Below are 15699 nucleotides of genomic sequence, written 5' to 3' on the forward strand. Positions count from 1 at the left end.
CAAATGTTATGGCCTTCAAACTTGGCCCCTCCCATGTCTGTTATCTCTCATTTTACTTAATCTTGTGACTCCCATTTCTAACTCATCTCTAGTTATCCTGGACTCTTTCTGATTATTAGGCACTTTAAATTCCTTCCTGTAACAAAATCTTTCTGCTTTGATTCCATCTGTCTGAAATGTCTTTTCCTCAGTTTCCTCATGCTGTTTGATTTCATTGTTCAGGCCTCAGATTTAAAAGGTCTCTTCTCATAGGTCTTCTCTAACTGTCCTAGCTAAAGTAGCTACACCCACTCTTAGGTACCTGATTGTCATTATGTCTCCAACATTTATTTATTTGTAGTGATCTTTACAACCTGAGGTTGTTATTTGAGCTTTATTTATTTTTATTTCCATTTACTAGAATGTAAGCTCTGGGAAATCTGTCTTTAAGAGTCTTGTTTTGTATATGGTATGCTTTAAGTATATGAGACATACAACTACAGATAACATCTAGGCAGTTCAATATATTTGTTAGTGCCCAATATATACTACATACCTGGTGCTTGTCATTGATATTATTATAATAATCCTCATCAGTAATATCATCATCATCATCATCATCATCACCTTCACTATCATTATCCAAGTCATTAATTTAAAAGTAGTAGCCTGGTGCCCGTAGCTCATGACTAGCTGCAGGAGGCTGAGATCTGAGGATTGCGGTTCAAAGCCAGCCTGGGCAAGAAATTGCATGAAACTCTTATCTTCAATTAATTACCAGAAAACTGGAAGTGGTGCTGTGGCTAAAGTGATAGAGAGTTTACCTTGAGCTGAAGAGCTCAGGGACAGCTCACAGTCCCAGAGTTCAAGCCCCATGACTGACGCTCCCCACCCAAAAAGACATTAGTTAGCCATCTCCAATTTAATGTCACATGTTAATCAATTAACCTGATTAAATGATGTAGCTCTTCTGAATTTTCTAGATTCAACATGGAGACAGTTGAGCAAGTGACTGGAAAAACATCAGAAACCTTGCAACCTTGTGTTCTGATAATCATTGCCTTTTGGTGGGGGTGTGTGTTGAGGGGGTTAGGCTATCCTGTAGTTAGCTTTGGTGCACCCTCAAGAAAACTGACTCACATATGATTTGCATGGCATTGAATAACTATTCTTTTCAGCCAAGAATGAAATGTTTTGAAGCTATGCTTGTGTTATCCTTAGGCAGTGCAACTGGTAAAATATGTTCTTTTCATACATCTTGTTATCACTTATAAAATTGCTGTCAGTTTCTTCCTTCTGCTTTCAATTAAATATTATCACACTTTTGTGTTAGTGACACCTATATTTATACAAAGCATTATCTACAATGTGAAATGTATGGATATATCTGCATGTTTTCAATACTTTAAGGAAGCCTAATAAATATCAGTGAGCATGCCCTTTCTGATGACATTTAATGCTTGTACAGTTCAGTAATAAGTACAAAGTTGAGTCTCCATTATCTTCCTAGGAAGAGTTGCCTTAGAACATCCTTGAGAACAAAAGGAAAATAATTCATCTACCCACACTTAACTACTTTGCAGAAAAAGAGAGACAGCAACAGATAGATGTAACTCAGGGACAAGAGTTCTCTGGGGCAAATTTATAATGGAAGATAATGACAAATGATGACTTGGAAATCACTTGAGGTTTCGTATTTTAGTGCTAGATTCAAGTTTCTAACACAGATCTTGTTCTTTGAAATTGGACATGCTATTTAAGTTCTCTGCATCTTAGTTTCCTCATCTACAATACAAAAAATAATTCCTATATTTTTGGATTTGGAGGACAGTAAAATGGTAAAATGGTCCTATTTGGGAATTGTAAGAACAGGAGAGATCTGTTATTTTTCCTAGATTTCCTGTTTATTTTCAGATATTCTTTTATATATTAGTTGACTTTTGTACCTGCTTCACAGCTCTCCCATCCATCTTATTGTCTCTCATCTAGGTAAATGGTAAATACAACTCCCTAATAATCACTAATGACACTGTTCTTAACCTAGTCCACTTGAGCCAACAATGATTTTATTACCATCATTGTGATCAGAAATCTTAAATTCAGAGTTATCTCTCTCTCCTTTATAACTTGTATGCTTTTTTTCTTTTTTACAGAACTGGGCCTCAAACCCAGGGCTTTGTGTATTCTAGACATACACTGAACAGTATCAGCTGCCTTTGGTATATTGATACAGGAATTAATTATATATCCCAGACTGGCCTTTAAATCACTCTGCAGGTTATACTGGCCTTGAACTTCTAGTCTTACTGCCTCAGCTTCCCAAGTGCAGAGATTACAACTGTGCATAACCATGATTGTCTTTTAACTTTCCTATTCATTTTTCCTCATTTATATTAGCAAAAATTCATTGTACAAAGGGGTTTTATTGTGGCACATAGTGTACTTTGGACAAACTAATCTTTGATTACTCTTTCTTATTTTAAATGTAATTTAATTTTATTGTAAAGGTGATGTACAGAGAGAGGTTTGTTACATAAGTGTGGTAGTTAGTACATTTCTTGTCGAACAGTATTATCCCCTCCCTCATTTTGTCCCACTTTTCCTCCCCCTGCCTCCCCTCTCCTTCAAATTACAAAGTTCACTTCCAACATAGTGTCTTGTGGGTATCACTGTTGCATTGGTTCACCATTTGTCCTTTTCCTCAGCATTTTGTTATTCCCCTTCTCTTCCTTAGATCAGATAAATGTATATTTCTCTTCAGATCGTATAAATCTTTCAGCTTTTACTATTACTCTTTCTTGACTCTTTTTCTTCTTTAAAATTTTTTGTTGGTTTAATTATGGTGTTTTTGTGTACATGCAATATACTTTTACAATATTCACCCTTGATAATCCTCATATTTTTCCCTCCCCATCTGCTGGTCCTTCCCCAACACTTCTTTTAAAATCATGGCATACAGATATACATCTGACAAGGCACTAAAGACCAGAATATACAAGGAGATAAAAATCCCTCCTGAAGAATCAATAACTCAATTAATACATAGGCAAAGGAGCCAAACAGATATTTCTTTAAACAAGTATAAATATCCAATAAATACAAGAAGTTATTATCAACATTCTTATCCATAAAAGAAATGCAAATCAAAACATCATTGAGTTTCCACCTCACTAGTCAGAATGGTCATCATCAAGAATACAAAAACAAATATTGGTGAGGATGCTGGGTATAAAGGAACTGGAAAACACTGTTGATAAGAATGTAAACTAGTGCAATCATTATGGAAACCAGATTAGAGGATTCTTACAAAACTATACATAGAGCTAGTCTATAATCCAGTGATACCACTCGAGCATTTATCTGAAGGAATGTAAATCAGTATATAAAGTGGTATCTACACATGCATGCTCATCGCAGCACTAATTACAATGGTCAAGCTATGGAAATATCCCAGATGTCCTACAACTGGTGAAAGGATCAAGAAAATACGGCATATATAAATAATGGGGGCTGGGAAGGTGGTTCAGTGGTAGAGCGCCTGCCTAGCATGCATGAGGCCCTGGGTTTGATTCCTCAGCACCACATAAGCAAAAAAAAAAAAAAGCTGGAAGTGGCACTGTGGCTCAAGTGGTAGAGCGCTAGCCTTGAGCTGAAGAGCTGAGGGACAGCGCCCAGGCCCAGAGTTCAGGCCCCACGACCGGCCCTCCCCAAAATAAATAAATAAATAATGGAATGTTATACATACATCTTGAAGAACAGTATTATGTTATTTTCAGGGAAATGAGTAGACTTGTAAAAACTCATGCGGGGCGCCGGTGGCTCACGCCTGTAATCCTAGTTACTCAGGATGCTGAGATCTGAGGATCGTAGTTCAAAGCCATCCCAGGCAGGAAGGTCCGTGAGACTCTTATCTCCAATAAACCACTCAGAAAGCCGGAAGTGTGGCTGTGGCTCAAGTGGTAGAGCACTAGCCTTGAGCTGAAGAGCTCAGGTACAGCGCCCAAGCCCAGAGTTCAAGCCCCACGACCCACCAAGAAAACAAAACAAAACAAAAAACTCATTGAGTGAATTAAGCCAGTTACAGTAAGACAAAATATATGCCTTTTCTTGTATTTGGATATTAGACCTAAAATATGAACACCTGTATATATAGAAGACCACATATTTGTATATACGGTCAATCAAATTGATACATGGTAGACACACATGTGAGATGACATGATGAAATTCCTTCCAGAAATTAACATTAAGTTTAACAAAATGAGAATATGAGGAAACATGTTTGCACTGGAAAGTGGATACTAGTGGGAGGGGCTGGCGAGTGGAGAAGGATAAGGAGGGCAAAAGTAGTCATAATAATACATGCACATATGTGAAAATAGAGCAAGTAAACTCTATGAGAATGGTTTGGGAAGGGGGATAGGGAGGACGGTGAAGGATGGGAGAGGTGACGCATCAAGATGCATTATTTGGGCTGGGAATGTGGCTTAGTGGTAATGTGCTTGCCTAGCATGCCTGATGCCCTGAGTTCAATTCCTCAGTACCACATACATAGAAAAAGCTGGAAATGGCACTGTGGCTCAAGTTGTAGAGTGCTAGCCTTGAGGAAAAGAAGCTCTGGGACAGTGCCCAGACACTGAGTTCAAGCCCTAGGATTAGCAAAAATAGAGGCATTAAAGGATATGCTCAAATGAAAGGATAATTTAATGAATTGTTTTAGGGAATTATTATATAAAATTAGCACTTACAACTGATGTTTTCCATGCAACAATGTTTGTGCAATAAACTATTTCACTTTTTCAAATATTTATTTTTTAGGTATATCATCCACGTCTGACTGAAAACGATATTTTACTGGCTGAGTTTGGTTTATATCACTTAACATGGGAATCTCTAGTTCCTTCTATTTTACTGCAAAGGCAATTTTATTTACCTTTATGACTGAATAAGCATATATCATAATATTATAGTTATTACAGATAATATATAATATTTAACATATAATGATTAGTTTAATAATCATAATAATATTCTTCTATATATGTTTACTATATATTCTTTATTCAGTAATTGGTTTTTGGGAAGCTAGGCATGTTCTCTATTGTGGTAACCATAAATAGTGCTTCATAGACATGAGTCTACAAGTAGCTTTCCTGTATGTTGATTTAAATTTGAATATATGCCCAAGAGTTGTATAGCAGGATCATATGTTGGTTCTAATTTTAGACTCTTGAGGAATTGACATGCTGATTTTCATAGTGGCTGTACTAATTTGCATCCTTCAAAACAATGTATTCAGGTTTCTTTTTTCCATCATATCTTCACCAGTATTTGTATTTTTTTCTTTTTTTGTTTTATAGATGTTAGTCATTCTGACTGAGTAAAGATAGAATCTCAATGTTTTTATTTACATTTCCTTTATGACTAAATATGTTGAATATTTCTTCATGTATTTTTAGTCATTTGTACTTCTTCAGATATCTTTGTGTTCAATTCATTGCCTTATTATTATGTGGATTTTTTTTCTATTATTGTTTTACTTTTTAAGCTCTTCATATATTCTGAGTAGTAATTATTTGTCCATTGAGTAGCCAGAAAAAATTTTCTCCTATTCTGAATTGCCTCTTGATTCTGGTAATCATGTTCTTTGCTGTTTGAACATTTAAAAACTTTTTAGGAATCCCATTTGTCAATTCTTTCTCTCAGACAGTTGTTGTGTATGCCTATATCTATAGTGTTTTTCCATATGGTTTGATGTAATAGTTTCAATGTTTCAGGTCTTAGGTATTTGATCTACTTTGAATTCATTTTTATTTTGTATAGGGCAAAAGACAGGGATCTAGTTTTAAGTTTCTGCATGTGGATATCTTTTTCCCAACACCATTTGTTGAAGACTGTCTTTTGTCCAACATACCTTATTGGCTGCTTTGTCAAAAGTCAGATGGCTGTAGGTGTGTGGATTTATTTCTGGACCTTTCATTCTATTCCATTGGTCTACCTATTTTGTTCCAGTATCACACTGTTTTTGTTACTATGGTTCTGCAGAGTAATTTCAAATCAGGTAATGGGTTGCCCCCAGCATTTCTCTTTTGGTGGTCCTGGATTGCATTGGCTATTCAGAGTTTTTTATATTTCCATATGAATTTCAAGATTGATTTTTATATTTTTGTGAAAACCGACATTGGAATTTTGATGGGGATTACATTGAACCTTTAAATTTGGGTAGTATAGCCATTTTCACAAAACTAATTTTGCCAATTCATGAACAAAAAATGTCTTTCCATCTTCTATGTATCTTTGGTTTCATTTTACAATTGTTTATAATTTTTCATTGTAGGGATCTGTCACATCCTTAGTTAAGTTTATTCCTAGGTATGTGATTCTCCTATTTGTTCCATCATGATAAGACTGCTTTCCCAAACTCCACATATCCCAACTCTAGTTATTCACTCTTGTCTAGTTCACAAGTTCTTTCTGGCTGACCTTACCTTCCTACTTACCAAACACTCCATGGCCAGCCAGGAAATATGAAACGTGAAATGTGAAATATGTGAACTATCTTTTATCTTTACTCAACAGATCAATCTCTACCTTGTAATCCTTGTTTTCTGCTTTCCCAGTGTATGTGTGGTAATAATTACAGAAGACAGGCATGAAAAATCTCTACCTAATTTACCACTACTGCCTTGGTCAGCAGTTCTTCTTTTCATTTTGTTGATATCCTGCCATATTCACCATGACCGGTGCAACAAATATTTCTGTGGAAAACCTCTGAGTCCTACTACTCTACATTTTCGGCAGATGATCTTTCATGGTAATTTATGAGAAAAGAAAGAACAGCAGATATTTCTTGCTTCCCACATATGTTATAAAGATACTGTACAAAGGGGTTACAGTTACATGAGTAAGGTGATAAATTTCCTATTGAGCATTGTTGCCCCTCCTTTGTTTTTTCCCTACCATCCCTTCCCTCCCACTCCCCAACTCCTCCCTCCCCGGGCAAGTTGTAAAGTTCGTTTTCAACATAATGTCTTGTACATTTCATTGTTACAATGGGTCAACCTGTATCCTTGTTTCAGCATTTTGTAATTTCCCTTCCCCTCTCCAAATTAGAAAATTGTATATACAAGATGCAAGGCACCGAAATCAAATACAGTGAAAACAGGGTTATACCATCCCATACATTTTTATACTTTTCTTACCTACCCAATTTCTTTCCTACCATTTTCCTTCTTTTTCAACCAAAGAAGTATTGCTATTCTTTTTGAAAGTTACTACTTCCACCTGAATTGTTAATTTTCCTATTCCCTCCTTATATGGGGTTATACTCCATCAATTTCAGTTCATTCTCTAATATCATCAGTCTCTCTCCCTCCATTACCTTCTATTCATGAGTTCTCTAAAGTGAAATAAAATCCCTCAATCATTCAGAGCTACTATCTTATCTCTTTGCTTCCTTTTGTTGCCAACTTCTGAAAATAGCAACCATACACTCTGCCCTTATTTTCTTACAACAGACTTTTTTCACTCTTCAACATGATTTCTTCACTAAATGCTATTCACCAATCCAGACTGTCATTTTTTGAGCATGCTGTTTAATAGGATTTTTCTGTTATTCTCTAACCCTGTGTTAGTAAGGGATTCTCAGAGAAGTGGAACATGTGTGTGTTTGTGTGAGTATGTGTGTGTGTGTGTGTATAGTGTATGTGAATATATATATCTATAGAGAGAGAGAGTATATATATACAATACTTTAATAAGGTATATAATAAGGTATACATGTATATCACACATATACCTGATAAAGTATTGATCTGTGCAATTATACAATTTGAGAGGCCCCACCATCCTCTCTGCAAGTTGGAGATTCTGGGAAGTGAGTGATATAGGTTAGTCTGGGTGTGCATTTGAAGGCTTGAAAAGCCAGGGGAACTGGTGATGTACATTCCAGTCTGAGTATGAAAGATGGATTTCCTAGCTCAAGAATCCAGGCAAAAAGGAATGAATTATCTTTTTTGCCTTTTGTCCTTGATCATGGTTTTCATCATCTTTATTGTGGTCATGTTCACTGTACTCTCCTCTTCTTTATGGGTCTCCTTTTCTTATTCTGTCACTTCTCATTTACTCAGAAGGTCATTGTATATCATTACTTTGTTAGTGCTATGATGCTAAAAATCTGTATCTATAATCTTGAACATTGAATGCAAAATTTCACTTCTTTCTAAAAGTTGATTTCAATCTTAATGTGTCTAAATCTGAACCCATTGTTTTTCCTGGAAAAACATATCTTCATCTAGAATACTAGGATCTACTATTTGCCTTGTGTTAGTTTCCTGTAGTAACAAATTACCACAAACTTCTTGGCTCTTATACTTTCTACCTTTAGTTCAGGCCTTTATTAATATATTTTAGTGATTATTCATAATTATTTTTATGTGAATGAGGAACTTTATTTTCATCTTTTAGTTTGAATAAACGGGTGTAGAGTGTGCTTCTTTTTGTCTAAGATGTATGGGACCGTGATAGTAAATGTTATTAGTCAGATAGGGAAAGGTGGCTCTATGGGGGTGGGACTGAAGAGTATATTAGGAAGGTAAGTAATTTAAAAGAGGACTTGGGGAAATGGCATGTACGGGGGCCAAGACATGTAGCAGATATCCAGGAATTGTACTGAAGCCAGAGTCAATAGGATTTTTCTTTTCAGTAAATGAAGTACATCAACCAAAGTTTGCAGTTAAGTACCTGGTTTTGTGAGGATTGGAGGTTAAGTCATTCATTTTCCAGTGACTGGACTATTTGAAGAACATACATCTGTTTTCTGTATAAAGTGAGATTATATATGTAGAATGCCAAGAACAAACATTTAGTATATGTTCAATAAATAGTAGTTATTTCTCTTAATAAGTACCTCTATTTCACTTAATATAATTTTTTCCAAGTCTTTTCATTTCCTAACAAATGAGGCAATGTCATTCTTTTTGATGGAGGCATAGAATTCCATTGTGTATATATACTACATTTTCTTGATCCATTAATCTACTGAGGGGCATCTGGGTTGGTTCCATATCTTAGATATGGTAAATAATGCTGCAATAAACATAGTCATGGTGGTAGCTTTAGTATGGTCTTGAAAAATGGAAATCATAAACCTATTCTATAGAGTTTTTCCCCTAAAGCTATAAGCATTTTAAACACACAGTACAAGATCATGTTATTTCTATTTTATTGTTATTACAATACTACATAGTCATGTTATTACTATTTTATTTGACATGTTCAGGAAACATGTCATCCTTTTGAGGGAAGGGTACAGAGGTTCTTTGAGGTCTAAATACTATGAATAATTCAGGAAATCTCTAGAAGGAGGAAAAAACTCAATGATGCATTTTGGTTCATAGAAGATCTTCATTAACCAGGAGATGGAGAGAAATGTCAAGTATTCACATCATACTTTTTGTACCTCACAAGGTTCAAATGGGCTAATTGGCTTTAGAAAACAGCCTTTGGAACCTTTTCAAACTTGAATTGCTTAGACCGACCTTTGCTTTAAACTGAAGTTTGTAGACTAATGGAATAATAACTTTGGCAATTAAGGAAGAACTCAGAAAATCTGTAGATAATGACATGATTGATTGAGAATTACAAGGAAATTTAGATGAACAACCAATCTTGTTTAAAGAGTTTCTCAGATTGTTGTCAAGGAATAATTAAAAAATTTATTGTAAAGGTTATTACAGAGAGGCTAGAGTTACTTAAGTCAAGTATTCAGTACATTTCTTTTTGAACAATGTTGCCCTCCCTCGTTTTCTCTGTTTTTCCCCTCCTGACCCCGCCCAAAGTGTTTAGTGAGTTTCACTGCTGAATTGGTTCAACCTTTGTTCCTCCATTTCTGTGTAGAAATAAAAAATAATGACAAAAAGGGAAAAACAAAAGAAAGAACCATAAAAAGTAAAATAAAATATTTTATTTCCTCAATTTTTTGGAGTTCATTTTGATAAGCCTCATTTTATATGTTCATATGCACATACCTATTGAGCTCTTTTGATCTTATACTAAGAATATCCGCCTTTGGTCTCACTGTGTCCTGTTTAATTGATCACATCCAAGAATACTTTTTGTCTCTTACTACTCATTGTGTTTATTTGGAGATTTATAGGCACATTCTAATTATTACAAATGAGGGAAGACGTGACTTATGTTTCTTTGGGTCTTACTTTACTTAACATAATTTTTTCAAAGTTTTTCCATTTCCTTATGAATGGGACAATGTCATTCTTCCTTATGGAAGCATAGAATTCCATTGTGTATATATACCACATTTTCATAATCCATTCATCTACTGAAGGCCATCTGGGTTGCTTCCATATCTTAGCTATGGTAAATAATGCTGCAATAAACTTAGTTGTGCTGGTCGCTTTAGTATAGTCTTGTTTGTGAACATTCGGGTAAATGCCTAAAAGTGGGATTGCTAGGTCATAGAGGAGCTTTATGTGGAGTCTTTTGAGGAACCTCTATACTTCTTTCCAAAGTGGTTGAACAAGTTTACATTTTCACCAACAGTGTAGTAATGTTCCCTTTTGGCCATATCCCACCAACAATGTAGTAGCATTCCCTTTTGGCCACATCCCTGACAGCAACTGTTACTGTTAGTTTTCTTGATAATGACCATTCTAACTGGGATAAGGTGGAATCTCAGTGTTGTTGGGATTTGCATTTTTTTTTTTTTATGGCCAGAGTTGTCGAACATCTCTCCTGGCTATTCTATGTCTTCTTCAGAGAAGTCTCTCTTTAATCGTCTTTAGCCTACTTAATGGGGTTGTTGAGGGTTTTGGTTTTGGGGAATTTAATTTTTTGAGCTCTGAGTATATTTTAGATATGAGGCCCTTGTCTCATGCATAGCTAGTAAAGATCTTTTCCCATTCTGTGGGCTTTCTATTTATCTTGTTATCTATGAACTTTGCCATGCTGAAACTCTTCAGTTTGATGCAATCCCATGTATCCAGTCTTTCTTTGATTTGCTGTGATACTGGATCTTTACTTAGGAAGTTTCATCCTGTGCCAAGGAGCCCTAGAGTTTCCACTATCTCTTCCTGTAGTATTTTCATGGTATCTGGTCTTACATTAAGGTCTTTGATCCATGTGGAATTGTTTCTGGTGCAGAGTAATACATATAGATCTAACTTCAGTTTTCTGCATGTGTATAGCAAAATCTGCAAGCACCATTTGTGGAAGAGGCGATCTTTCTTCTATCCTGTGTTTTTGGCTCCCTTATCACATAATATGTGGCTGTAAGCCTGAAGCCTATGGGTCTTCACTTCTATTCCATTGGTCCTGAGGCCTATTCTTGTGTCAGTACCAAGCTATTTTCATTGCTACAGCTATGTAATAAGTTTGAAGTTTTTGATATTGATATTCTTCCAGCACTGTTCTTCCTACTAAGGATTGTTTATGCTATTTTGTATCTTCTATTATTCCACGTGAATTTTTGGATTGCTTCCTATATATTATTGAAGAAGTTGTTAGGATTTTGATGGGTATTGCATTGAATTTGTGCATAGCTTTGGGCAGTATTGCCATTTTCACCACGTTAATCCTTCTAATTCAGGAGCATGGAAGGTTTTTCCATTTCTTCAAATCTGTTTTAATTTCCTTTTCTAGGTTTTTAATGTTTTATTTATTCATTTTTCTGTCGTGGGGCTGGAACTAGGGGCCTAGGCACTGTCGCTGAGCTCCTTTTGCTCAACGCTAATACTATACCACTTTGAGCCACAGTGCCACTTCCTAAAGTTTTCACTATAGAGGCCCTTCACATTTTTGGTTAAGTTAATTCCTGGGTAATTTTTTGAGGCTATTATAAATGAAGTTGTTTTACTGATTTCAGTCTCGCTCTTCTCATTGTTGATGTAAAGAAAAGCTACTGATTTTTGTGGGTTAATTTTATACCCTGATACTTTGCCAAAGTTTTGGGTCAGCTCAAGTAACTTGGAGAGAAGTCTATGGGGTTCTTTATATACAGGATCATGTCATCTACGAGGAACGAGATTTTTACTTCTTCTTTCCCTATTTGGATCCCCTTTATGGTTTTTTTTTTTTTTTTTTTTTTTGCCTTATTGCTCTTGCTAAGAATTTCAGTATTATATTGAAGAGGAGTGGAGAGAGTGGTTATCTATGTCCATATTTTAGAGGAAATGGTTTTAACTTTTCACCACTAAGTATAATGCTGGCTGTAGGTTTGTTATATACAGCCTTTATTATATTGAGTAATGTTCCATGGATTCCTAGCTTCTGCAGAACTTTTATTATGAAGGGGTGTTGAATCTTTTCAAATGCCCTCTCTGCATTTATTGAGATGATAATGTGGTTCTTGTACTTCCTTCTGATGATGTGTTAAATAACATTAATTGACTTGAGTATATTGAACCAGCTTTGCAACCCTAGAATGAAACCCTTTTGCTCAGAGTGTATGAATTTTTGGTTATTTGTTGAATTCGGTTGGCCAGAAGTTTCACATTGCTGTCCATCAAAGTTATGGGTGTATAGTTCTCTTTCTTTGATGAGTCTCTATCTGGTTTTGGGATGAGGGTTATTGTGGCCACATAGAATGAGTTTGGTAGTGATCATTCACTATCCATTTCATTGAAGAGTTTGAGTATTGGAGTGAGTTCTTCTTTGAAGGCCTTATAAAATTTGGCTGTGAATCCATCTGGTCCTGGGTTTTTCTTGGATAGGAGGTCTTTCATTGCCATTTCTATTCTATTACTTGTTATGGTTCTATTTAGTGGGTTTAAATCTTCTTGGTTTAGCTTGGGTATATCAATATTCACTAAGAATTCTCCAAGGACTACTTTTTAACGCTCATGTTTTCAAGCTACGTCTAGAATATCAGTAAGAGGTCTCAATTCAGTGATGAAGGAAGTAAAATTACTTATCTTAGTGGTAAGTAAAATAGCATCAAAGAAGTAGGGAAGAGAGGAGAAAATGGAGGAGGAACTGAAGAGTAAGTAAAACAGAGGAGAGCCTAGGATAAGCCTTAGATTTCAAAATGTAGGCAGGGGGATTGTAATCCTAGCTAATTTAGGGGTTGAATGCTGGGAAATATGAGCTTACATTGGGTAGAAATGATAAATCCAGTTTGGGTTATGTTGAATTGATAACAATGATTCACACTTATTGACTGCTTATGTCAGATCCCATGAAGACCATGCTATACTCAGTATTTCACTTAGATCTTGCAGGTGGTACCATTATCATTTTTGTTTAACAGGTGACAAATGGAGGTATTCAGAGGTCAAATAGATGGTTTCCAATGTTGAATATTAGAGATAGGAACTTAAACAAGAAACCACATTACTTTGACTCTATATGTAGAACATCACAGGTAAGGATATTTAGCAAATATTTCATGCATGAATGTGAAGTTCATCAGAAAGACCTGGGTTTGAGTCTACATTTGGGAGCCAAGAGAATATAGTCAGTAGAATATTCTTAGAAAAGATGGAATCATGATGAAAATCAATGTTTAGGGTAAGGAAAGAAAGTGAAAAAGAGTAGCTAAAGAAGTAAGAAGAGAAGTAGGAAGAAAAAGGACTAGTAAATGTGAAGACGAAGGGATTGTCTAGTATCATAGACTGCTTAGGGGTTAAGACAACTGAGAAGGGCCCATGCATATGGGGGACAATAAAGGAATTTGTGACTCCAGTGAGAACAACTTCAGTAAAACAGTAAGAAGGAAAATAAGGATGATGGCTAAGGAAAGAGATGATGGTAAAAAAGTAGAAATGTTGTGTGTAGAGGATTTGTTTTAAAACTTAATACTGTAAGGAAATATGAAGTATAGCACAAGAAGGGATAAAATATCAAAGAAGGTAGGATTTTGTTAGTTTAATGTATAGAAAATTTGCAGGATTTTATTTGCAGAGGAAAATTGAGCCAATGTAAATGATATATAGAATAGAAAGGCTGATCATTAAAGTATTATTCCTAGGGAGACAGGATAGGATTACAAGACCAGGCAGAAGTTTGACCGAGTTAAAAGGAGCCCCTCCTGCTCTGTAGGAGGCAAAATCCATACAGTTATAGAAAGATGTGTGAAGAAGGGCCCAGCAAGTAGGAGATTTATATCCTGTCATTATTTTTTTTCTTTTGGGCCAGGAAATAGGCCATCTACTTAGACAAACACATTGGGAGTGAGTTGAAGTCAAGTGGAGCTGCATGTGTTCAAACATCAGTTTTGGATCAAGGTTTACTTAGCAGCTAATCAGGGTTCCTCAGCAAATATGTGGTACTGTGACTGAGTAAGGTGCCCATCTGGCCAAGAAACCTATCATTTCCTAATCTCTGATGAAAGTTATGGCCGATAAGCTTTTAGAACAGAGTATTAACATTACCTATTTATCTTCATTCCCAACAGGAAAATCTTTTTACCTTAGTTAACCAGAAAACAAGTATGAATTTCTTCAAAAGGAACATCTAATAAAGAAATAGTGGGAGGGGACAAGACACACATAGAAATAAATGAGCAACTTTGAAGAATAGAGATTTCCTACATAAACTACCTGTAACAGTGCAAAGTACAAACTTAGTTAGCCAAAATTTCAGGGTTCTCACCAAATTCTTTCTCCTCAGCATTGTCCATTTATGACTCTTCCTCCACTGTCACTGGATCATAATGGACACCTCTTCTGCATGGTCAGGTCTATATCCCTTATTTCCAACTCCTGTCTGCACCCTAAACATTGCTATTCTTTTAAGTATCTAATAACATTCCTGTTTACTTATAAATCTTGCTGTCAACTTACCTTGTGATAATTACTTACAGTGGATCTGCAACTTAAAGCAGTGGTTTTAACCCTCACAAACTATGACAATTATATGAACAACTTCTAAAATACTGCTTGTTGGGCTCCATCCTACAGATTCTGACTCAGTTAATCTTTGGTGGGGTTTGAGATTTAGGACAAACTGTATCTAATGGTCAGAAAGTGGCTTATCTTACAGGTTTTTTGGGAAATAGAAAATTCGATTGGAAAGTCAGTCAAGCACCCAGAATTACTTCTTACTCCATTGTGTGACTTTTGACATTTTATTAAAATTTTCATATATTAATTATATAAATAATAGGGTTAATTATGACATCTTCATACTTGAATCCTTCAGTATTCTCCTACCTTTTGCTGTGGCTTTGCCTAGGCCTTCCAATGTCTGAAAAGGTAGTTTCCTTCTCTTCCTATGTCAATTCCAAATCCTTTCCTGGGCCTCTGCTCCCCAGCAGCACTTTAGCTAGTTTCTTCTTCCTTGCTTGGTAACCTCCCAAGGTGGTAAAACTACTATTTTCCTTTTTCAGGTTCTTGGCTGATTGCAATTTAAAATTCCATTACTTCAATTGTGTTAACATTTTTAAGAAAGCTACTTAGCCAAGAGACAGTTGCTCATATCTGTAATGCTAGCAACTCAGGAGGCTGACATCTGAAGATCATGGTTCAAAGCTAGCCCAAGCAGGAAAGTCTGAGACTCATCTCAAGGTAACTACCAAAATCCAGAAGTGGAGCTGTGACTCAAGTGGTAGAGTAGTATCCTTGAGTGAAAAAAAAATCCTCAGGGACAGTGTGCTCAGGTCCTGAGTTCAAGCCCAATACCAGTATACAAAAAATGCTACTCAGAGGTACTGAAACAGTTGGAAATTCTGGCAGTAAATTGAGCAAATGCAGGTTAACATTTTTC

This window comes from Dipodomys spectabilis, unplaced genomic scaffold (assembly GCF_019054845.1).
Source record: "Dipodomys spectabilis isolate Male_0828 unplaced genomic scaffold, ASM1905484v1 ptg000113l, whole genome shotgun sequence".
Taxonomy (NCBI): Eukaryota; Metazoa; Chordata; class Mammalia; order Rodentia; family Heteromyidae; genus Dipodomys; species Dipodomys spectabilis.